A 25,132-nucleotide genomic window follows, 5' to 3' on the forward strand; every position below is an offset into this window, starting at 1 on the left:
GGTCTAGCCACAGAATTGGAGTCTTATACATTCAACACTAGATAGGGTATGAGAGGTTTCTATTCCAACCCCCTTACTTCTGAAATGAAGGCCTAGAGCATTCAAGTATCACACACAAGGCCACACAAGTGGTAGGCCCAGTTTCAAAATCCTGATCTCCTGATTACTACCATATACCCTTTGGACTCCAACGCCAAGAAATAAACTAGAAAGTAATCCACTACTTTGGCTTAAAGATAGCCTTCATTGTGCAATAATTCCCCAACAACATGAGTGCTATTTTACTTCCACTAGTTCCAGCTCTGTAAAGAAACAGAACAAACTTGGTAAAAACAACCCTTTAAGATCACATCCATGACAAATGTTTCTGTACTAACTCACTTTAAATATAGACTTCTATTTTAGTGGAGTCATTTATTCTTATCCAGAAAGGTGATTACGTGTTTAAAGTTCTTTTCCATAGCATATTACATAGGACAATAATCTATATCTAGCCACACAAATAAGACAACTTTCTCACTAAATGCAGTCCTTTTACGAAAGAGGTAAAGTGTCAAAATTTTGCAGTGAGCAACCGATAATCCACCCCTACGCATTGAGGGAAAAGTTTAAAAAAGATCAGGCCTAAATACAATTTGTTTCTGGGGGGTGAACTAGAGAGACTGATAAACCCATTTAACAGAACTTATTCTAAAAAGGGACTCTCAGCTGAGTGCCATGGCTCATGCCTGTAATCCCAGCACTCTTGAGAGGCCAAGGCTGGAGGATGGCATGAGCCCATGAGTTTCAGAATAGCTTGGGCAACATAGGGAAATCCCATCTACAAAAAAAATCTTTTAAGTAGAGCCAGGTATGGTGGCTTATGCCTATGATCCCAGCATTTTGCAAGGATCCATTGAGGGCAGGAAGATCCGTTGAGCTTAGGAGTTCGAGATCAGCCTAGGCAACACAGCAAGAACTTGTCTCTATAAAAAAATCCTAGCCAGGCATGGTGATTCGTCCCTATAGTCCCAGCGACTCAGGAGGCTGAGGTGGCAGGATCAATTGAGCCTGGGAAGTCAAGGCTGCAGTAAGCCGTGATCACACCAGTGCACTCCAGCAGGTGACAGAACAAGACCCTATCTCAAAAAAAAAAAAAAAGCGGTGGCACAGGGGGGACGGGTAACGAAACTCATTTATATACTCCAGTTAACTTTCCAGAAAATTTTAACGACCCTAACTTGTCACCCATGCAATACATTTACATAAAGTGCTAACCAATTTCAACCCAATTTCATGTATTGGGTTGAACTACATGAAATGACAACCAACCATTCGTGACTTCAAAAATGCCCATTTCATATGTCTGAACTTAAATGAGAACTATATGTCAAGGAAAAAAGAAAAAAATGAAAAAGGAAGATCACAAGGTCACGAAATTCCTATTAAGGCAATTTTTATTACATTAACTTTTTAACCCTCAAATATGTACGTGCAGTAACAGATGATCATGTAAATAATTTTATTCATCCCTTTTACACACAAACACAGAAATCATACTGGTTTGCTTACCCATAGTGTTTCATTATTCTATTCCTTGGTATGTGCAAATTCCTCTGACTACAGCGGACATAGAGTACATTAAGTGAGGAGTACTGGAAAAATGTATTGTCAAACTTTAAAAATACAAAAAATTTCATAATCTATTACATAGTAAGCTTTAAAATCCTGAAGTAGCTAAAAAAGTAAGACTTTGTAATCTTATTTATTTATTTATACTTTTTCTGGGATACATGTGCAGAACGTGCAGGTTACATAGGTATAAAACTTTGTAATTTTAAAAGTTACATGAGGAAAGCTTTCATTCTATTTTGTATAAGGATACCTCTATTTGTAAAATCTTACATGAATAACAAGTTATTTGAAAGATATGTATCAGCCAGGAGCGGTGGCTCACACCTGTAGTCCCAGCACTTTGGGAGGCTGAGGCGGGTGGGTCACTTGAGGTCAGGAGTTCGAGACCAGCCTGGCCAACATGGTGAAACCCTGTCTCTACTAAAAACATAAAAATTAACTGGGCGTGGTGACACACACCTGTAATCCCAGCTACTCAGGAGGCTGAGGAAGGAGAATCGCTTGAAACTGGGAGGCAGAGGTTGCGATGAGCTGAGATCTCGCCACAGCACTCCAGCCTGGGCAACAGACCAAGACTCGGTCTCAAAAAAAAAAAAAAAAGGATATGTGTATCAGAAGCTATAGCTAAAATATGAAACTGATTACAGCCCCCGGAGTGTAAATGTGGTTTAAGGATCAAGACGGCCTTGAACATAACCTACTCATAATCACACGGCAAGAATGACTTCACCTGGAGAACTCTGTTCCAAGACCTGGATGAAATCACAACCCTCTAGCAGCATCCCCCTAGATCCATGTCTTACCTTACACTCAACTCCACTGTCAATATTATTTTCCCCAAGAAAAAAATCAAAAATGAAAAGACAACACTAATCTTTTGTCTCCATAGGATGTGGCAAAATGAGAAATAACAATTACACTTTATTTTCAAAGGTGGTCCGACTGCTTCGGCTGTGGACCACTTACAGTAAAGCTAAATTTTCCAGCAGTCACAAGATCCAGGAGTTCTTCCACAGCCGACTAATAAAAAAGTAAAAGAAGCGACATTAAGCTGCGCCGAAACAGGCCAGGAATGGGACCTAACGCCTCACGAAACTTCCCGAGGACATTATGTATTTAGAGAAGGCCCCACAGAAACCCTCAAGTGGAAAAGTTACGTCTTCTGGGTCTCGGGGTGACAGGCAGCCTGAACCCCGAGCTGCTCGAGGGGAGGCGCCCACCGGCCAGATTCGGGCCCAAACCAGCCCGCCACGCCCTGAGCTCCGCGCAGCAAAGCGGCCGGCGAAGCGGCGGCCCTTGGAATGGTGTTTTCTCGGCGCCACAGGAGGGGGAGCGACCCAGAGAACTTGGGCCTGGCAGAGGCCGGGAACCAGGCAGGCGCGGGTGGGGAGAGGGGAGCAGAAGCCGCGGGAGAGCGCGGCCCAGAGGCCGAGGAGGGCGCAAGCCGGGCCGACCCCAGCCCCGCCGCCATCGTGGACGCTTGCAGCGGTTAAAGGTTCCCATCGCGGCCCAAGAGACAGCGGCCACGTAGGCAGAAAGAGCCCAGTCACCCTCATCACGGCCCGTACGCCCGCCTCACCTGTACTTGCCCACCCCACTCTCGCCGATGATGAGGCTCTTCAGGGTGCAACACGCCCTCGTCCATCCTGACCCCGCTGCACTCGGAGCACAGCTGGCCACCCCAGTGAGCCTCTCAGCTATTCCGCAGCGGGAGCTGCCGCGCATGCGCGCGCTCCGTGGCCGCGCACACCCAGAATTCCCCCGCCTCTTTCTGGAAGGCGTGTTCCTTATGTGTCTTAGCTGGTGCGGGGGGGAAGGGGGGGCGTTCTAAATCCGCCCCGACCTCAGCCCAACTCTCTGTCGTGTCAGTGAGAGAGGACTGAGTCAGGAGACTATCAAGCTGTTTTATTTCAGCAAGTGTTCATAACAGCTGTATTGCGGTGTGAAATGCACTGTGCTTGAAGACTGTTACCTTAAATTTAGGTCCAACTCTACCATAATGACTGCCTTGTCATTCTACCCAGCCTTCTGCGCCTTTCTCCATCTCAGAGAAAGACACAAAGGCTTCTTAGAACAACTGCTTCTTATTGTTATGAAGGTTAAATGAGTTACTTAGGGAAGACAGATTGTTAACCACAGTGCTGTATAAACGGTGTGATCAGGCATTAACTTGCTGGCTTCCCCTCTGTTAGAGTGGGGAGCACCCTTTATACATTAATTCATCTAGAAAGGGAGGTATAGACTTCAGGTAGGTCAGGTGCATATAAACTTCTGGTGGTGCAACTTCAAACCAACTCTTCTTCCTCGTAAGAAATGCTGCGTTCCAACTGCAGGAAGTGTATGTCTACACCTTGCCTCTTGCATTAAGTTCTAAATCTTAGTGAAGATACCAAACCTCATTCATAAACTTAGCACAGTGCCTGGTACGTGGCAGACACTCAATAAACATCCGTAATTTTGTCTTATCTCCTTATACCTGCAGTTAATGTCATATACAATAGATATTTGATTAAAAAATACACACACATAAAGCTTAGCCGGGTGCTGTGGCTCATGCCTGTAATCCCAGCACTTTTGGAGGCCTAAGCAGGTGGATCACCTGAGCTCATGAGTTCGAGACCAGCCTGGCTAATATGTGAAACCCCGTCTCTATTAAAAATACAAAACTTAGCTGGGTGTGGTGGCGCACACCTGTAATCCCAGCTCCTCAGGAGGTGGAGGCAGGAGAATCGCTGGAATCTTAAGAGGTGGAAGTTGCAGTGAGCAGAGATCATGCCACTGCACTCCAGCTTGGGCGACAGAGTGAGAGATACCATGTCTCAAAAACAAAAAATAAAACGTAGAACAAGTTAAGAAATTACTTGTTAAATACCTGGGAAAGCTCTTTCACCAGATATCCAAATGGCTTCTTCGTCTACTTCAGATCTTTGCTCAAATATTGCCTTCTTAAGGAGGCCTTCCCTGCCCATTCTACTGAAATATACAGATTCCTCCAGCATCTCTGAGGAATCCAGAAGCCTGGCATACTGGCAAAAGGGTAAGAATTTCTTACCAGTCAGACTTCTGTCCTCTCTCTTTCTCTGTGCAAGTCAGTTGAATGAATAGGAAAAATCACCATTTATCTCCTCTGTAAAGTTTTGATTAATGGAATGAAGGATTCATGAGGCTAATCTTAAGCTGTAGTGAATCTAGTGTGCTTTGTATGTCTTTCTGTGTTCTATAATGAAGGGGGTAACTTAGAATAGAACACAGGCTTAGGAAACCTGTAAGCCTGTTTTTCAAGACAGCCCAGAAAACTGGTCAGTTACAAACTTTGCTGCAGGTCTCTGAAAAAAAAAACTGGATGAGGTTTCCCTCTTGTCCTGTATCTCCTTGTGAGAGGTGAAGCTGGCTGGGCTTCTGGGTCTGGTGGGGACTTGGAGAACTTTTCTGTCTGGCGAAAGGATTGTAAACACACCAATCGATGCTCTGTGTCTAGCCAAAGGTTTGTAAACACACCAATCAGCACTCTGTAAAAATGGACCTATCAGCACTCTGTAAAATGGACCAATCAGTGCTCTGGAAAATGGACCAATCAGCAGTACATGGGTGGGGCCAAATAAGGGAATAAAAACTGGCCACCACGCCAGCAAGGGCAACCCACTTGGGTACCCTTCCATACTGTGGAAGCTTTGTTTTTTCCGTCTTCACAATAAAACTTGCTGCCATTCACTCTTTGGGTTCACACTACCTTTATGAGCTGTAACACTCACTGCGAAGGTCTGCGGCTTCATTCCTGAAGTCAGCGAGACCACGAACCCACCAGGAGGAACAAACAACTCCGATCGTGCCACCTTTAAGAGCTGTAGCACTCATTGCAAAGGTCTGCAGCTTCACTCCTGAAGTCAGCGAGACCACGAACCCACTGGAAGAAAGAAACTCTGGACAAATCTGAACATCTGAAGGAAAAAACTCTGGACACACCATCTTTAAGAACTGTAACACTCACTGTGAGGGTCCACGGCTTCATTCTTGAAGTCAGCGAGACCAAGAACCCACCAGAAGGAACCAATTCTGGACACATTTTGGCAACCCAGGGACTACCGCCTATCGTCAAATAGTGAGTACCATCAGACTCCTTTCACTTGCTATTCTGTCCTATTTTTCCTTAGAATTTGGGTGCTAAATACCAGGCACTTGTTGGCCAGTTAGTTGCAAGTGACTAGCTTGGCCACCAGACTAAAGACATGGGTGTCAGGCTTTCTGGGAAAGGGCTCTCTAACAACCCCCGACTCTTCGGAATTGGGAGTGTTGGTTTGCCTGCTTCCATTTTTCCTGTACTTCTGGGCTGAGCCGAGGGTCGACAGAGAGGAAAGCCATTCAGCTCCAGGGTCCTGACAACAAGTTGGTTGACCCTGCAGCCATGAGCAGAACTCTCAGAGTCATGTCGCCCAAACGAGACTTGCCCATCTATCTATCCTATCTATCCTGAGCCTTGCCTCCGGGTCCTAATGTCTGTCTGACAAACTTCCTCTTGCCTCTCTTCTCCGAGGCTAGTCCCACTTTGAAAAACCACTCCCTGTCTCTGGTGCATTTCTAGTTTCTCCTATAAGAAGGATTTCTAGTATAAACTTCAGGACTCTGTTACCTTCTTTAGGCACATGGGCCCACTAATCAGAAAGACATAATTTTTGCCCAAAGCCCTGTCGGGGCTGGGGACTACCTTATCTGGAATTCTAGGATCCCTCCTCAGCCTAGCAGGCCTAACAAAAGCTATTCCTAAAGCTGGGATATGGGGAGCTTCAGAAATGATATCCTTCCTATTCATATAAGCGAGGACAAAAGGCATCACTCCAAGGTTGGAACCCTGGAGATCCCTTCCCTCCCTCATGGTATGGCCCTCCACTTCATTTTTGGGGCATAACATTTCTATAGGTCACAGGTAAAGTCCCAATACTAATAGGAGAATGCTTAGGACTCTAACAGGTCTTTGAGAATGCATCAGTAAGGACCACTAAATCCGATTTTTCTGGGTCCTCTTTGTGGACTAGGACAGGCAAGGGTGCAGGTTTTCAAGAAAGCATTGGTAAGGGCCACTAAATCTGACATTCCTTGGTGCTCCTTGTGGTCTAGGAGGAAAACTAGTGTTTCTGCTGCTGTGTCGCTGAGCGCAACTATTCCAATTAGCAGGATCCAGGGACCGTTGTGGGTTCTTGGGCAAGAGGTGTTTCTGCTGTGGTGTTGACGAGTGCAACTATTTCGATCAGCAGGGTCCAGGGACCATTGTGGGTTCTTGGGCAGGGGGAGAAACAAACAAACCAAAACCATGGGCAGTTTGTCTTTCAGACGGGACACACTCGGGCATCAACAGGCTCACCCTTGAAATGCATCGTAAGCCATTGGGAACCAATTTGACCCACAAACCCTGAAAAAGAGGTGGCTCGTTTTTTTCTGCACTACAGCTTGGCCCCAATATTCTTTCTCTGATGGGGAAAAATGGCCACCTGAGGGAAGTGTAAATTACAATACTATCCTGCAGCTTGACTTTTTCTGTAAGAGGGAAGGCAAATGGAGTGAAATACCTTATGTCTAGGTTTTCTTTTCATTGAAGGAGAATTCACAACTATGCAAAGCTTGTAATTTACATCCCACAGGAGGACTTCCCAGCTTACCCCCATATCCTAGCCTCCCTATAGCTCCCCTTCCTATTAATGATAAGCCTCCTCTAATCTCCCCCACCCAGAAGGAAAAAAGCAAAGAAATCTCCAAGGGACCACAAAAACCCCCATGCTATCAGTTATGTCCCCTTCAAACTGTAGGGGGAGGGGAATTTGGCCCAACCTGGGTACATGTCCCTTTCTCCCTCTCTGATTTAAAGCAGATCAAGGCAGACCTGGGGAAGTTTTCAGATTATCCTGATAGGTACATAGATGTCCTATAGGGTCTAGGGCAAACCTTCGATCTCACTTGGGGAGATGTCATGCTGTAAGATCAAACCCTGGCCTTTAATGAAAAGAATGTGGCTTTAGCTGCAGCCCGAGAATTTGGAGATACCTGGTATCTTAGTCAAGTAAATGATAGAATGACAGCTGAAGAAAGGGACAAATTCCCTACTGGTCAGCAAGTCATCTCCAGTATGGATCCCCACTGGGACCTTAACTCAGATCATGGGGACTGGAGTCTCAAACATCTGTGGACCTGTGTTCTAGAAGGACTAAGGAGGATTAGGAAAAAGCCCATGAATTACTCAATGATGTCTACCATAACTCAGGGAAAGGAAGAAAATCCTTCTGCCTTCCTCGAGCGGCTACGGGAGGCCTTAAGAAAATATACTCCCGGCCGGGCACGGTGGCTCATGCCTGTAATTCCAGCACTTCGGGAGGCCGAGGCGGGCGGATCACAAAGTCAGGAGATCAAGACCACGGTGAAACCCCATCTCTACTAAAAATACAAAAAATTAGCCGGGCGCGGTGGTGGACGCCTGTGGTCCCAGCTACTCAGGAGGCTGAGGCAGGAGAATGGCTTGAACCTGGGAGGCAGAGCTTGCAGTGAGCCGAGATGGCGCCACTGCACTCCAGCCTGGGGGACAGAGCGAGACTCTGTCTCAAAAAAACAAGAAAATATACTCCCCTGTCATATGACTCCCTTGAGGGTCAACTGATCCTAAAAGATACACTTATTATCCAATCAGTCACGGATATCAGGAGAAAGCTCCAAAAGTGAGCCCTGGGCCCTGAACAAAGTCTGGAGTCATTATTAAACTGGGCAACCGTGGTGTTCTATAATAGGGACCAAGAGGAACAGGCCGAAAAGGAAAAGCAAGATCAGAGAAAGGCCGTGGCCTAAGTCATGGCCCTTAGACAAACAAACCAACCTTGGTGGCTCAGAGAGGACAGAAAATGGAGCAGGCCAATCACCTAGTAGGGCTTGTTACCAGTGTGGTTTGCAAGGACACCTTAAAAAAGATTGTCCAACAAGAAACAATCTGCTCCTCCGCCCATGTCCACCGTGCTGAGGCAATCACTGGAAGGTGCACTGCCCCAGAGGACAGTTTCTCTGGGCCAGAAGCCCCCAACCAGATGGTCCAACAATAGGACTGAGGGTGCCTGGGGCAAGCGCCAGCTCATGTCATCACCCTCACTGAGCCCCGGGTATGTTTAACCATTGAGGACCAGGAAATTGACTTCCTCCTGAACACTAGCGCAGCCTTCTCAGTGTTAATCTCCTGTCCTGGACGACTGTCCTCAAGGTCCGTTGCCATCCGAGGAATCCTGGGACAGCCTGTAACCAGGTATTGCTCCCACCTCCTCAGTTATAATTGGGAGACTTTGCTCTTTTCACATGCCTTTCTTGTCATGCCTGAAAGTCCCACACCCTTATTAGGGAGGGACACATTAGCCAAAGCTGGAGCTACTATCTACATGAATATGGGGAAGAAGTTACCCATTTGTTGTCCCCTACTCAAGGAGGGAATGAACCCTGAGGTCTGGGCATTGGAAGGACAATTTGGAAAGCAAAAAATGCCCCCCCCAACCCCGGTCCAAATAAGGCTAAAAGATCCCACCACTTTTCCTTATCAAAGACAATATTCCTTAAGGCCTGAAGCTCATAAAGGATTACAGAATATTGTTGAACGTTTAAAAACTCAAAGCTTAGTAAGGAAATGCAGCAGTCCCTGCAACACCGCAATTCTAGGAGCACAAAAACCGAACAATTAGTGGAGACTAGAGCAAGATCTTAGACTCATCAATGAGGCAGTAATTCCTCTATATCCAGTTGTACCCCACCCCTATACCCCACTCTCTCAAATACCAGAGGAAGCAGAATGGTTCACTATTCTGGGCCTCAAGGATGCCGCCTTCTGTATTCCCCTGCACTGGGACTCCCAGTTTCTCTTTGCCTTGGAGGATCCCACAGACCACATGTCCCAACTTATGTGGATGGTCTTGCCCCAAGGATTTAGAGATAACCATCACCTGTCTGGTCAGGCACTGGCCCAAGATCTAGGCTACTTCTCAAGTCTAGCCATTCTGGTCCTTCAGTATGTGGACGATTTATTTTGCCTACCAGTTTGGAAGTCTCATGCCAGCAGGCTACTCTAGATCTCTTGAACTTTCTAGCTAATCAAGGGTACAAGGCATCTAGGTCGAAGGCCCAGCTTTGCCTACAGCAGGTCAAATATTTAAGCCTAATCTTAGCCAGAGGAACCAGGGTCCTCAGCAGGGAACAAATACAGCCTATACTGGCTTATTCTTGCCCTAAGACATTAAAACAGTTGCAGGGGTTCCTTGGAATCACCGGCTTTTGCTGATGACATATCCCTGGATACAGTGAGATAGCCAGGCCCCTCTCTAATCAAGAAGACCCAGAGGGCAAATACTCATCTAGTAGAATGGGAACCAGGGACAGAAACAGCCTTCAAAACCTTAAAGCAGGCCCTAATATAAGCTCCAGCTTTAAGCCTTCCCACAGGACAAAACTTCTCTCTATATGTCACAGAGAGAGCCAGGATAGCTCTTGGAGTCCTTACTCAGACTTGTGGGACAACCCACAATCACTGGCATACGGAAGCAAGGAAATTGATGTAGTAGTAGAAGCCTGGCCTCACTGTTTACAGGTAACTGCGGTGGTGGTCAACTTAGTGTCAGAGGCTATCTAAATAATACAAGGAAAGGATCTCACTGTCTGGACTACTCATGATATAAATGGCATACTAGGTGCCAAAGGAAGTTTATGGCTATTGGACAATAGCCTATTTAGATTCCAGGTGCTACTCCTTGAGGGATCAGTGCTTCAAATATGTATGTGCGTGTCCCTTAACCCTGCCACTTTTCTCCCAGAGGATGGGGAACCAATTGAGCATGACTGCCAACAAATTATAGTCCAGATTTATGCCACCCGAGATGATCTCTTAGAAGTCCCCTTAGCTAATACTGACCTTCACCTATATGCCCATGGAAGAATGTGGAGAATGGGATACGAAGGGCGGTTATTGATTTGTTTTTCTAAGACCAGCCGGAGCGAGCACAAAAGAACCAGCGAGTAGGCAAGTGTAGGAACAAAACTGCAAGTTTATTTTGGTCACCTAGCTTCAGAGAAAGAAGGTGGGTAGGGAGAAGTCTGTCGGCCTCCGGCAAAGGAGGCTGGCAGAGTCCCCCGGTGGGGCTCTCGGACGGAGTTCCCACAGTCCTGACATCCCGACAGGAGTGGGGCTGTGAGAAGGCCGCGTGGCTCACTGGCGGAGAGCGGCTTTTCTAGGAGTGGGAGGGCAATAGGCGGGGCACGGGCGTGTCGGGGGGCGTTCTGCAGGTGTGACCAGGTAAATCTTGGTCTCTTTGGATTGACATCACCTGGCACATGCCCAGTTGATCTGCACCTTCCCAGGCGCCGGCTGCATTTTCGTGCGCGCAGGAAGAGCTGGTGGTGAAGAAGAACCTGGAAGTGCGCCATCCTGCCTCCGTTCGTCCAAACAGTTATGCCATAGTTAGTGATGTAACTGTACTTGAAAGTAAGCCTCTTCCTCCAGGGACCAGCACCCAGTTAGGAGAACTAGTGGCACTTACCTGAGCCTTAGAACTGGGAAAGGGAAAAAGAATAAATGTGCATACAGATACCAAGTATGCTTATCCAATCCTACATGGCCATGCTGCAATATGGAGAGAAAGGGAGTTCCTAACCTCTGGGGGAACCCCCATTAAATACCACAAGGAAACCATGGAGTTATTGCATGCAGTACAAAAATCCAAGGAGATGGCACTCTTACACTGCCAAAGCCATCAAAAGGGAAAGGAGAGGGGAGAACAGCAGCATAAACAGCTGGCAGAGGCAGGGAAAGACCAGCAAAAAGGAAAGAGAGAAAGAGATAGAAAGCCAAAGAGACAGAGAGAGGAAGAGATGGAGACAAAGAGGGAGTCAGAGAAAGAGAGACACATAAAGTCAAAGAGAGTGGAAGAGGCAGACAGAGGGAGTCAGAAAGAGAGAGACAAAGAAGAAGTCAAAGAGAAAGAGAGATAGAAGTAGTAAAGAAAAAACAGTGTACTCTATTCCTTTAAAAGCCAGGGTAAATTTAAAACCTATAATTGATAATTGAAGGTCTTTTCTGTAATCCTATAATACTCCAATACCACCTTGTCAGTGTAAACAAGGGCATAGCCCGAAAGTACTGAGGCCACTGACAACCCATAACCTTCCTATCAAAAATCCTTAACCCAGCAGGTTTCCTAACAGGGGATCTAAATCTTAACTAATTACCATACAAAGGTCCTACCAGATCTAGGAGGAACTCCCTTCAGGACAGGCTGATAGATGGTTCCTCCCAGGCGATTAAGGAAAAAAGACACAATAGGTATTCAGTAAATGATAAGGAAACTCTTATAGAAGCAGAGTTAGGAAAATTGCCTAATAATTGCTCTGCTCAAACGTGCAAGCTGTTTACACTCAACCAAACTTTAAAATACTTACAGAATCAGGAAGGAGCCATCTATACCAATTCTAAGTTAATATGTACTGAACAAGGTCTTATTAATAGCAAAGGTTTTCAACAAAAGTAAAGTTTGCTAAAAGTTAACAGTGTAAACATATATTATCCTAACTTCTAATCTTGTGGAAATCAGACCCTATCAGTACCCCTCAAAGCTCAAGTCGCTCAGCATCAGCGCACAGAGCCATACAGCTAATATCCCTACTTATAGGGTTAGGAATGGCTACTGCTACAGGAACTGGAATAACCAGTTTATCTACTTCATTATCCTATTATTACACACTCTCAAAGAGTTTCTCAGTTTGCAAGAAGTAACGAAATCTATCCTTACTCTACAATCCCAAATAGACTCCTTGGCAGCAGTGACTCTCCAAAACTGCTGAGGCCTAGACCTCCTCACTGCTGAGAAAGGAGGACTCTGCACCTTCTTAGGGGAAGAGTGCTGCTTTTACACTAACCAGTCAAGGATAGTACAAGATGTTGCCCAGCATTTACAGGAAAAGGCTTCTGAAATCAGACAACGCGTTTCAAACTCTTATACCAACCTCTCGAGTTGGGCAACATGGCTTCTCCCCTTTCTAGGTCCTGTGGCAGCCATCTTGCTATTACTCACCTTCAGGCCCTGTATTTTTAAACCTCCTTGTCAAATTTGTTTCCTCTAGAATTGAGGCCATCAAGCCACAGATGGTCTTACAAATGGAACCCCAAATGAGCTCAACTAACAACTTCTACCGAGGACCCCTGGACTGACCTGCTGACCCTTTCACTGGCCTAAAGAGTTCCCCTCTGGAGGACACTACAACTGCAGGGCCCCTTCTTCGCCTCTATCCAGCAGGAAGTAGCTAGAGTGGTCATTGCCCAATTCCCAACAGCAGTTGGGGTGTCCTGTTTAGAGGAAGGATTGAGAGGTGAAGCCAGCTAGGTTTCTGGGTTGGGTGGGGACTTGGAGAAGTTTTCTGTCTAGCTAAAGGATTGCAAACACACCAATCAGCACTCTGTGTCTAGCTAAAGGTTTGTAAACGCACCAATCAGCTCTCTGTAAAAACGCACCAATCAGCACTCTGTAAAATGGACCAAACAGCAGGACATGGGTGGGGCCAAATAAGGGAATAAAAGCTGGCCACCTGAGCCAGCAGCAGCAATCCTCTTGGGTCCTTTTCCATGCTGTGGAAGCTTTGTTCTTTCCCTCTTCACAATAAATCTTGCTGCTGCTCACTCTTTGGGTCCGCACTACCTTTATGAGCTGTAACACTCACGATGAAGGTTTGCAGCTTCACTCCTGAAGTCAGCAAGACTGCGAACCCACCGGGAGGATCAAACAACTCTGGACGCGCCACCTTTAAGAGCTGAATCACTCACTGGGAAGATCTGCGGCTTCACTCCTGAAGTCAGCAAGACCATGAACTCACCAGGAGGAACAAACAACTCCGGCACACCACCTTTAAGAGCTGTAACACTCACTGCGAAGGTCTGTGGCTTCACTCCTGAAGTCAGTGAGACCATGAACCCACCGAACGGAACAAACACCGGACACGCCATCTTTAAGAACTGTAACACTCACCACGAGGGTCCCTGGCTTCATTCTTGAAGTCAACAAGACCGGAACCCATTGGAAGGAACCAATTCCGGACATACTTGGGAACTTGATCTTGTAACCATGCTGCTATGCTTTTTCTTTTCACAGTGGTAGCCCAGGTTCAGGGTTCAATTCCTGGCTTGGAAAATGAGTCCTTTTATCTTCTGTCTGTCTGTGTATTTAAATGTATCATGTATGTTATGTTTACATATGAAAGAGCTTTAATTAGTCAATATCTTCACACATAGAATTATGTTTACAAGGTTAATTATTACAGACCTTCCACAACTTGTTTAAACATTTAGCTTTATTTTATTTAATTTTAAACAATCCTTTAACCCTCTAAACTAGGCAAAAATGTATATTCCCATGCCTTCTTATAATCTCTTTCCAAAAATGCATTTCATTCTCCTCACACACCTTGCATGTAAGCCTATTTTTTAAGTAGTCTCAATTACACGCTATAATGGTAATTCTTAGCAACTTTCACTTTTGGTGTATAAATTTTCTTTTACAAATCTTTTCATGGCTTACACAGACCATCTACAACATGTTTGAACTTTCTGACTTGTCCTAAGCATGCCTCTTTTTAAACAACCAGCCATTTTACTTTAGGACAAGAATTTACCATATAAGGTCCTTTCTTATATAAAATCTCTTTTCTTTATAACCTCCTTTGAATAGCTAGCGGGCATGGCTAATTCCATATATCTCTAGGCCTTATTTAGAATTTAATGTCTCTAAAATAAATTGAACAATTTTCAAAACTCAAAGATGCAGTTTATGACCTTAAAGCATTTAGTAAACTTAATATCTGACCTGTGTAGTTTAGGCCAAGTGTTTGTACTTTTAAAGATATTTTTATACCAATAATCTTTAAAAACTGTCTTTATTTCCAAGAGATTACTTAAGTCACATGAACTAAAAGGCATTACACTTTTTACTTTCTAATAAAATATTTGATTTCAGCACTTATTATTTTTAAACCAATTATAATATATCTAAGTATATGCTGTCAATCATAATTATGGTTATTAAGTTACTGTACACCACAAAAATAACCAAATTTCCTTGTATAAAACTGCTAACATAAGCAGAACAAAAAAATTAATTAAATACCAAGAAAATGCTTTGCCAAATTTTCATGTTAAACCAGGTGATACTGAAATTGTTTACACATACAATTTGAACTCCATGGTCCAAGTCAAATTATCTGTAGTAACCCATTAGTTGTCAGTGCTATGCACCTAAATTGGAGAAACAACTGGTATTCAAGAGGCCATAAAGTCCAGTGTCAAGCATAGACTCATGGAGAACCAGGACAGCAACCTTGCCCTTCCTGAGTGCTTAGAGGTTTTGTTATTAAAGGTTCTGCATTCCATGACTCATTAAGGAAAAGAAAAAGTGATCCAAATTGAATATATTGATGTGGTGACTTATAAATTGTGAAAATGGTATAAAACCAGTGTTTGGTTCCATATTCCTGGGAAGACAATCAAACCTTCATGTACATTTGGCTACCTGATGGTTCATTTAAACATTTATAAAGAGATTTCATTTGATTGTTAGTTTCAATGCATGTCTTATGTTATCACAGTTAATTATCATCCCACAGTATATTTTCACCCGGTAAAGAAAGCTTTTAATGGTTCACTGGGGACGACCAGCCCCTTCACAATCTAGAACCTGAAGATCAGATCTTCTGAGAACATCAGAGAAAGAGTGTCCTTGCCATTCACACTGCAACAAAACTTCGGAACCTTGAACCTTGGGTTCATAAACTCACACCTGAGAAAGGTCCCTCCACACCCTTGGAACTGTGCACCCATTGGAACCCTCAAGGTAAAACTAACCAGGAAAGTTTCTCCAGAAAAGAAGATGATATCATTGATGTAAACAGCTTTTCCCAAGATCACAGATCAAGACTTCTACTATCATGAGATTCTTTTTTTCTTTTTATTTTTTGAGACAGAGTTTCACTCTTGTTGCCCAGGCTGGAGTGCAGTAGTGCCATCCGGGCTCATTGCAACCTCCACCTCCTGGGTCCAAGCAATTCTTCTGCCTCAGCCTCCCAAGTAACTGGGATTACAGGCATGTACCACCATGCCCAGCTAATTTTGTATTTTCAGTAGAGACAGGGTTTTGCCATGTTGGTCAAGCTGGTCTCAAACTCCTGACCTCAGGTGATCTGCCCACCTCGACCTCCAGCACTTTAAAGTGCTGGGATTACAGGCATCAGCCACCACTCCCAGCCTATCATGAGACTCTTATATCTTTGAGTATTTTCCCCTTGTTTATGCCTTTATGAACAATAGGAATAAAAAGGGGGTCTATTATGTGCACTTATAGGGTATACTTATACTTTTATTTGTGAAGGATATTTTTAGCCAGCTTTCTACATAAATAACATTATATGGTGATAGATAAAAGATAAAGGCCCAATGTAGGTGAGAAATTTTAATGGTACACTCATTGCATCATAATCAGTCAGAACTCCTCTCAACTCGCATCACAGGTTAAAGAGAACATTGCCAGAAGACCTTCACTCTTACAGAAGGACATAATTTGTTAGGTCCTTTTTCCATGGTTTAGAATAAAAGAGGCAATAATTAGAAATGTATCTCTTATGATAGGCTGTATGGTAGATTCTACGTAAAGGCTATGTTTACACAACAGACTTTAAATTCTCTTGTGAAAGTTATGCTAAATAATAGAATTGGCTAAACAGAAAGGTACCTGTGCAGCTGCTGGCACTTTTGGCCTATGGAGAAATACATCAAATATAGATTATAAAAATTCAGTTGTAGAGGATTAATATAAAAAGACCACTTAGTCAAGCAAGTAGATTCTTCATCTAGCTCATTTTTTAATCTATTTAATTTTATGTGGTTAGGTCTATTTGGACCCTGGGTAAGGAGCATACTCCAAACTCTTGGTATTATCCCCCCAGTAGTCATAATAATAGTGTCCCTGGTGTGCTATGTTCTCTCAAAGGTTTCAAATATTTGCATGCAGCCATCTCTAGAAAGTCAAATAGTATACCCTCTTCAACGAGAATGACAAGAGATGAAAGAAAAGTGCAACCATGAGGACATTGTAACCTACGAATGACATGCTGAGACCAGAAACCCAAAATGATGGTTACAGAGAGTGGTGCTGAGGCCCTAAGTTTTGGTCATACTCTCACCTAAGTGAGAACCCGACCAAAAAGGGGGAATTTTTAAAACAAAATTATGAGAGGCCATTGTTTTGGTCTAAGCTCATGCACTAGGCCCCAACAGGCCAAACCAAACTAAAAAGGAGTAACTTATTCTAAATGTGACATAATGAAACTAAGACTTTAAGGAGACATACATAGATCCTAGAACAGACCAGGTTTTGTTTTTCTCCTGTAAACAGGAAGTTCCAGCATAAATAGGTACCCTCTACTCAGTCCTCATTCCCTCCTTGAAAAACTCACTGTTCTGCTGTTTCCCAGGGGGTTTCAACACCGGATAAGTACATTTACAATGGTGATGGTGACATCAGTAACTACAGTTTTGGTCAATCTCTCAAAATTGAGAAAATGGCCAAAAGGGGGGAAATTGTTAAAGTGAACTAAATACAGCCTTAGAAGGACTCCATACTACTATATTTGAGTCCTTGTGGACGAACTGCAACTTACCTTGATAGGTAGACAGGATTGAAAACCTAACTTAGGAATACGTGCTTATAACAATAGCTGAGCCTTGGCCAATCCCATTGGCCATACTTCAAGAATTCATACACTGCTGAATGTTCAAACTATGTTCAAATAAGGCAAATGCCAAGCTGTAACCAATCCAGCTGTTCCGTACCTCATTTCCGATTTCTGTACGTCGTTTCCCTTTTTTTTGTCTATAAATCTTCTGCCACCATGTGGCTATGCTGAAGTCTCTGTGAATCTGCTGTGATTCTGGTGGCTGCCCATTTTATAAATCATTCACTGCTCAATTAGACCCCTTTAAATTTAATTTGCCTGAAGTTTTTATTTTACCAGGTGGGAAGATCTCTTGAACTTAGGAATTTGAGACTGGCCCGGGCAACATAGCAAAACCCTGTCTCTACCAAAAACTACAAAAATTAGCCAGACGTGGTGGTGTGTGCCTATCATCCCAGCTATTCAGGAGTCTAAGGTGGGAGGATGGCTTGAGCCCAGGAGATCAAGGCTGCAGTGAGCCATGATTGCATCACAACATTCCAGCCTGGGCAAAAAAGGAGACCGTGTCTCAAAAAAAGAGACAATATTTAATTTTATATAATAAAATACTCTTAAATAGTTTATTCTTTGTGATGCTACTGTAAATGGGAGTTGCTGTTTAAGAGACTTTTGTTTATAGAACAGTGTTAGATTTGTAGCAAAATTGAGCAGAAGGTACACAGATTTTCCAAATGCCCTTATCCCCATTCATGCCCAGCTTCCTCCGTTGTCAACAGCCTGGACCAGAGTGGCACATTTATTACAATTGATGAATCCATGTTGACACAGCATTTTCACTCAAAGCCCACAGCATACATTAGGGTTTATTGTTGGTGCCGTATATTTTATTGTTTGACAAATATGTAATGATGTGTTTCCATCATTATAATTTCACACAGAATATTTTCATTCACCTAAAAAATCTTCTGTGCTCCACTGATTCTTGCCTCCTCCCACCCTTAACCCTTGGCAACCACGGATTTTTTTACTATCTCCATAGTTTTGCCTTTTCCACAGTGTCATATATTTGAAATCATAGAGCATGGAGGCTTTTCATATTGGTGTCTTTGACTTAGTAATATGCATTTCAAGTTCCTTTGTATTTTTTCATAGCTCTATTTTTAGTAGTGAGTAATATTACATTCTGTGGATATACCACAGCTTATCTGCTCACCTACTGACAGCATCTTGGTTTCTTCCAAGTCTTGGCAATTATAAATAAAACCACCACAAACATCTGTGTACAGGTATTTTTGTGGACATAAGTTTTCAATATATTTGAGAAATGGCAAGAGTGTAATTCTGGTTTGTATAATAGTGTGTTTAGTTTTGTAAGAAGCTGCCAAGCTGTCTTCTGAAATGGCTGTACCATTTTGCATTCCCTCCAGCAATGAATGAGAGTTCCTGTTGCTCTACAGCCTCTTCAGCATTTGATGCTGTCAGTGTTTTGGATTTTCATAATTCTAATAGGTGTGTAGTGGTATCTCATTGTCTTTTTAATTTGTAATCCTCTAATGACATATTTTGAGCATTTTTTCATATGCTTACTTGCCATCTGTACATCTCCGGTAAGATGTCTGTTCAGATATTTTCACCCACTTTAAAATCAAGTCAAGAGTTATTTGTGTAAGAACTCTTTGTGTGTATGTATGTGTGTGTGTATATATATGTATTATATATAAAAACACACATGTATGTGTGTGTATATATATAGGTACATACATATATATATATATATTTTGAGACAAGGTCTTGCTTTGTCACCCGGGCTTGGGTGCAGTGGCATGAGCATAGCTCACGGCAGCCTCAACCTCCCAGGCTCAAGTGATCCTCCCAACTCAACCTCCCAAGTAGCTGGGACCACAGGTGTACAACACTGTGCTGGGCTAATTTTTTGTATTTTTTGTAGCAACAGAGTTTCACCATATTGCACAGGATGGTTTTGAAGTTCTGAACTGAAGCAATCCACCTTCCTTGGCATCCCAAAGTGTTGGGATTACAGAGGGGAGCCACTTCACCCAGCATGTATACTTTGGATAACAGTTCTTTACCAGATGTGTGTTTTGCAAATATATTCTCCCAGTTTGTGGCTTGTATTTTTATTCCCTTGACATTGTCTTTAACAGAACAGACATTTTTAATTTTAAAGAAGTCCAGCTTATAAACTATTTTCTTCATGAATTATGCCTTGATGTAGTATCCAAAAAGTCACCACCTATCCAAGATCGACTAGGTTTTCTCTTATGTTAATTTCTAGGAGTTTTATAGTTTTGCATTGTACACTTAGGTCTATGATTCATTTGTAGCTAATTTGTATAAAGGGCATGAGATCTGTGTCTGGATCTATCTTATTGCATGTGGATATCCAGTTCTTCCAGCACCATTTGTTGAAAATACTATCTTTCCTTCATTATATTGCCTTTACTCTGTTGCCAAAGATGAGTTGACTATATTTATGTGGGTCTGTTTTGGGGCTCTTTATTTTGTTTTGATTGGTCTACTTGTCCATTCTTTCACCAATATGATGCAATTTTGATTGCTGTAGCTTTACAGTAAATCTCGAAGTTAGGTAATGACAGTCCTCTAACTTTGTTTTTTTCCTTTAATATTGTGTTGGCTCTTCTGGGTCTTTTGCCTCTCCATATAAAGTTTAGAATAAGTTTGTCTATAACCACAATATAACTCACTGAGATTCTGATTGGGATTCCATTGACACTATAGATCAATTTGGGAAGAAATGACATTTTAACAATATTGAGTCTTCTTATCCATGAACATGAGTTATCTCTTTATTTAATTCTTCTCTGACATCTTTCATCAGAGTTCTGTAGTTTCCCTCATATAGGTCTAATACATATTTTTTGTTAGATTTATACCTAAGTATCTCACTTTTTGTATGCTGAATGGTAATGTATTTTTAACTTGTTTATTGCTATTGTATAGAAAAGCAGTTGACTTTTGCATATTAACCTTGTAGCCTGCACCCTTAGTGTAGTTACTTGTTAACTCCAGGAGGTTTTAAAAAATTATTTTTATTTTAGATTTTCTTCATAGATAATAATGTTATTTGCAAATAAAGATAGTCTTGTTTCTTTCTGCCCAATCCGTATATATTTTGTTTCATTTTCTTGTCTTATCACATTAGCTAGGACTTCCAATAAGATGTTGAAAAGGAGTGATGAGGGGGAACATCCTTACCTTTTTCCTGATGGAGTTGTCTTTTAAATTTGATTTTTGAATTATTCACTGCAAATGTAAGGAAACACAATTGATTTTTGTATATTGATCTGATATCCTGATCATTCCGTTTTTTACATGTACTTTTCATATTTCTTCTTCTTTTTTTTCTTTTTTCTTTTCTTTTCTTATCTTTCCTTTTCTTTTCTTTTCTTTTCTTTTTTTTTTTTTTTTGAGACAGAGCGTCAGTCTATTACCCAGGCTGGAGTGCAGTGGTGCAATCTTGGCTCACTGTAACCTTGACATCCTGGGCTCAAGTGATCATCCCTCTTCAGCTTCCCAAGTAGCTGGGACTCCAGACATGCACTGCTATGCCCAGCTAGTTTTTATAATTGTTTTGCAGAGATAGGGTTTTGCCATGTTGCTCAGGCTAGTCTCAAACCCCTGGACTCAAGTGTTCTGTCCACCTCAGCCTCCCAAAGTGTTATGATTACAGGCATGAACCACTATGCCCAGCTCCCCCTGTATTGTTATAGCATAATTTCTGTTTCATATTAATGTACTGATGTCTTCTTAAAGTCTTCTAAAACTTAATAAATAAATGCTGCTCACTGGTAAGCCAAGTAGTAATGTCCTCTGATGATATCTGGTTAAACTACTTGACATGGTCAGTATCCATCTATTTTGACTTAGGAAGATGGCAATTTCATATAGTTCAGCCTAACCTTTGGTATAAGTTTTGTTTTTCTTAACGTTAATAACTGATTCTTTTTTTCTCTTTTTTTTTGGCATGTGTTTCTTTGATGCTGAAACTTTTTAAACCTTTTTAATACCTTTTCTAAGATGCTGGGGGCCAGTTCTAATATGACAGTTAGAAGCCTGGAAAAAGTTCACAGGCTGACTATGGAGGAAGGCCCAGAGAACTGAACCTGCTGGTTGGATCTCCTCTACCCAGCCTGATTCTCGGCAGGATTTGGAGGAGACTTGTATACCAAGATACTGAAGAGTGAGTTTTTGGGAGCTCCAGCACTGTTGAGAAGCTCAGAGTGAGGGGCTGTTCCCTGGATGCCAGAGCTGATGGGAGGAGATGCTGTTATAGAACTCGGGCCCCTAACAGCAAGATGAGTGAAAGGAGCCTTGAAGAGGAGAGGTCACCTCAGTGCTGAACCATCAGAAGCAAGTGACCTTAATGGGCAGAAATGTTGAAAAGGTATCCAGGGAGTCTTGAACAGCAAAGATCTATGGAGACAGCAGAAGAAAATGATATTCCTAGGAGCAAGAGAGATGGGTAGCCAATGAGAGCATGGAATAAATTTATTATAATGTGTGTTATATTGATCTTAAAGAAGGTCAAGCGTGGATGAGCAGAAGGATGAGGTCAGTTACCCCAAATGGAAAGTCATGATCCCTTGCTTTCTTTCCAGACCTAAGCCAGTTCTTACACCTGGAACGCAGCAATTGAAGGAAAGGCTGGGTCCCTGTGGGGAAACACCTGCCATCCCATGGCAGACGTAGAAAGAGGTAATTTCCCCAGACCTTCCCCAGAGATGTCTATAGCCACGTACTCAGATCACCCTGCAGTGGGGAAAGAGGAATGCCCAGATTTCTCTAATGCTATTAGAATATCAAGATTGACCCTCAAAGTGATAAAGGCTTTCCTGTTCAATTAGGGATATATGGGAACTATGTGATCAATAAAGTTCTGGCTCAGGTCCACGGACCTACGTGTGGGTCACTTTGCCAGTTCCTGAATGTATAATTGGAATGAACATACTTACCATTCAGTGGAACTGTCATGTGGTCTCTTGATCTGTAAAGTAAGAACACAATGTTATAGTAGAAACGGTCCAGTGGATAGCACTGAAACCACCCTCTCACCCAGGCCAAGACATTAAATCAAAACCAATATCACACTGTGTTGATGACATCACATTAATCAGACTGATGAGAAAGAAGTAGTAAGAATAAGGCATTCTGGTGAGGCGTAACGGCTCACCCCTGTAGTCCCAGCTACTTGGGAGGCTGAGGTAGGAGAATCGCTTGAGCCCAGGAGTTCAAGGCTGCAGTGAGCTATGATTGCGCCGCTGCACTACAGCCTGGGTGACAGAGCAAGACCTTGTCTCCAAAAAATACAATAAAAATTTAAAAAGCACACCTGTAATCCCAGCACTTTGGGAGGCCAAGGCGGGCGGATCATGAGGTCAGGAGATCGAGACCATCCTGGTTAACACGGTGAAACCCCATCTCTACTAAAAATACAAAAAATTAGCCGGGCGTGGTGGCGGGCACCTGTAGTCCCAGCTACTCAGGACACTGAGATAGGAGAATGGAGTGAACCCGGGAGGTGGAGCTTGCAGTGAACCAAGATCATACCACTGCACTCCAGCCTGGACGACAGAGCAAGATTCCGTCTCAAAAAAAAAAAAAAAAAAAAAAGAATTAGGTACTCTGATGTACTGTTCCCCAGCTGTCCTTGGGTGGTCTGTTACCAAAGAGGAAGGGAAGCTGGGATTAGGAGTTGGCCAGCAATCATCGCTGCACCACATCAGTTCTAACTTATGTTGGTAACCCCTTTTAACCTGGACATAATTCTAGCACTTAGTTGTTGAATTCAATTCTGCAGACAGTTACTGAGAGGCCGCTACCTGCTCAACACAGCACTAGGCGCCATGGCTGTCTGCAAGGCTGTCTGAAACACTCAGAGATCAGAAGGACGGGGGTCTGCACTTCCGAGCACTGGGATGCAGCCTCTTTTCTCAATAAGAGGGACTTGGGCAGTAGAGAAATAAATATGACAGCAAAAGAATATGGCTGTGCTTTAATTTTTTTTTCTTTTTAGATTTTTGATTCCTTGTTTCTTAATGCCTTCACCTTCCATATTGGCTTGGACACCCGCCTGGTGTCCACCTGATCACTGACTTTATTGCGTTTGTCCCTCCCTTGTCCTCCCCTCATCCCTCTTGTTGCAATTTTAGGGTCGATGACCTTGTTGGCTTGGGCAGACTCAGGAATAAGTGATTAGGGATGATTTTTCTTTTAAATAAAGACAGGGTCTTGCTCTGTCACCCAGGCTGGAGTGCAGCAGCACGATCATAGCTCACTGAAGCTTCGAACTCCTGGGCTCAAGGCATTCTCTTGCCTCAGCCTCCCGAGTAGCTGGGATCGCAGAAGTGAGCCACTGTGCCAGCCCTGTCATTGTTTTCAATGTCCATTTCCCAAGTTTTCAACACCTATTAAAATGATCACACAAAAGTGTTAGATAGAGGTTAAGATGTCACCACACTATGAGGGCACGTGAGCCTTTGGCTGGCCTCCAGGACACAGATGACAAACTGTGAACAAAAATACATCAGTGGAGGAGGGGAACAGACAGTGCCCTGAGTCCCCTAAATGGAGCCTTAGATTTGCTGATGTGTCTGTCTGCATACATGTATAAATATGTGTGTATCTGTGTGTGTATTCATATATACGTAACTCCTTTTATAACAAGTATCCTTTGATTAAAAGTAATAAATTTTCCTTGGCTGAAGTGACAGGTATCTGGGATTATTATTTTGCTTTTGGCAACCCATAAAAGAAAAACCAAATCCACAAGATCTGCAGGGGAGGAACAGGTTAAATACTAAGTGCTGGGTCTAATCCTTCAGCAGCCAGGCAGGATTAGGGGCTGAGGCTTGTACTGCCGATGACAGACAGAAGGAGGCTGCATGGTAAGTGTCACGTGTCCTAATGAGTTGAAAGCAGCATGAAGGAGCCTTTTTTCCTCTGGATCTAAGAGGTTGCTTTATCTTCTTAAGTGTCAACTTGTTAATATTTGAAGAGAAAACCAGAAAAGTTTTACTGATTCCTGGTTTCTCCTGTGCTTTCTTTTTTATTTATTTATTTATTTTGAGACGGAGTCTCGCTCTGTTGCCCAGGCTGAAGGGCAGTGGCGCCATCTCCGCTCACTGCAAGCTCCGCCTCCCGGGTTCACGCCATTCTCCTGCCTCAGCCTCCCGAGTAGCTGGGACTACAGGCACCCGCCATGAGGCCCGGCTGATTTTTTGTATTTTTAGTGGAGACGGAGTTTCACCGTGTTAACCAGGATGGTCTCGATCTCCTGACCTCATGATCCGCCCACCTTGGCCTCCCAAAGTGCTGGGATTACAGGCGTGAGCCACGGCTCTCGGCCTCCTGTGCTTTCTTTTGAGGTCACTTGTTTAGAAGGGCTTGGCCTGGGTGGGCATCCCTAAGAGCTGGAGGGACCCAGGCTGCAGAGGCTCTCATGGGAGTTCTGTGGCTGGAAGTGGGTTGTTAGAGCAACTTGAACCCGAAGTAGAGTTCATTCATCATCCCAGGAAAGGGTCATCAATTAGAAAGGGAACATGTGAGACTTCCAAGACCAGCCTGCTTTTGAGGTATCAACTGATCATGTAGACAATTGTCTTATTAGCAAAAGCAAAGACCTCTGTGAGCAACGATAAGCAAGGGCGGGAGTGCGGGTCTTGGGTACCAGGGCCAGGCTGCCCAAAAGCTCATACCTCCGCAGCCTGGAGAAAGTGACCTAGTGCCTCAGTGCCTAAGTCTCAATCTCTAAAATGAGGATCAT

At 43.4% G+C, this 25,132-nt stretch overlaps 1 long non-coding RNA gene across 3 annotated transcripts in view; it reads right to left on the minus strand.

The window, feature by feature from the left end:
- Positions 1-3,343, minus strand: part of LOC105516863 — a 58,674-nt gene extending 55,331 nt beyond the window's left edge. For 2 of the 3 annotated variants that reach the window (XR_001002559.1, XR_001002560.1), the window contains exon 1: positions 3,219-3,343. This is a non-coding gene — a long non-coding RNA (uncharacterized LOC105516863). Of the gene's footprint in view, positions 1-2,417; positions 2,631-3,218 lie in introns of those variants that run through there. The other variant, XR_001002561.1, reaches the window with a different exon arrangement.
- Positions 3,344-25,132: the final 21,789 nt, after the last annotated feature.

The sequence above is a fragment of the Colobus angolensis genome, unplaced genomic scaffold (genome assembly GCF_000951035.1).
Source record: "Colobus angolensis palliatus isolate OR3802 unplaced genomic scaffold, Cang.pa_1.0 Scaffold293, whole genome shotgun sequence".
NCBI lineage: Eukaryota > Metazoa > Chordata > Mammalia > Primates > Cercopithecidae > Colobus > Colobus angolensis.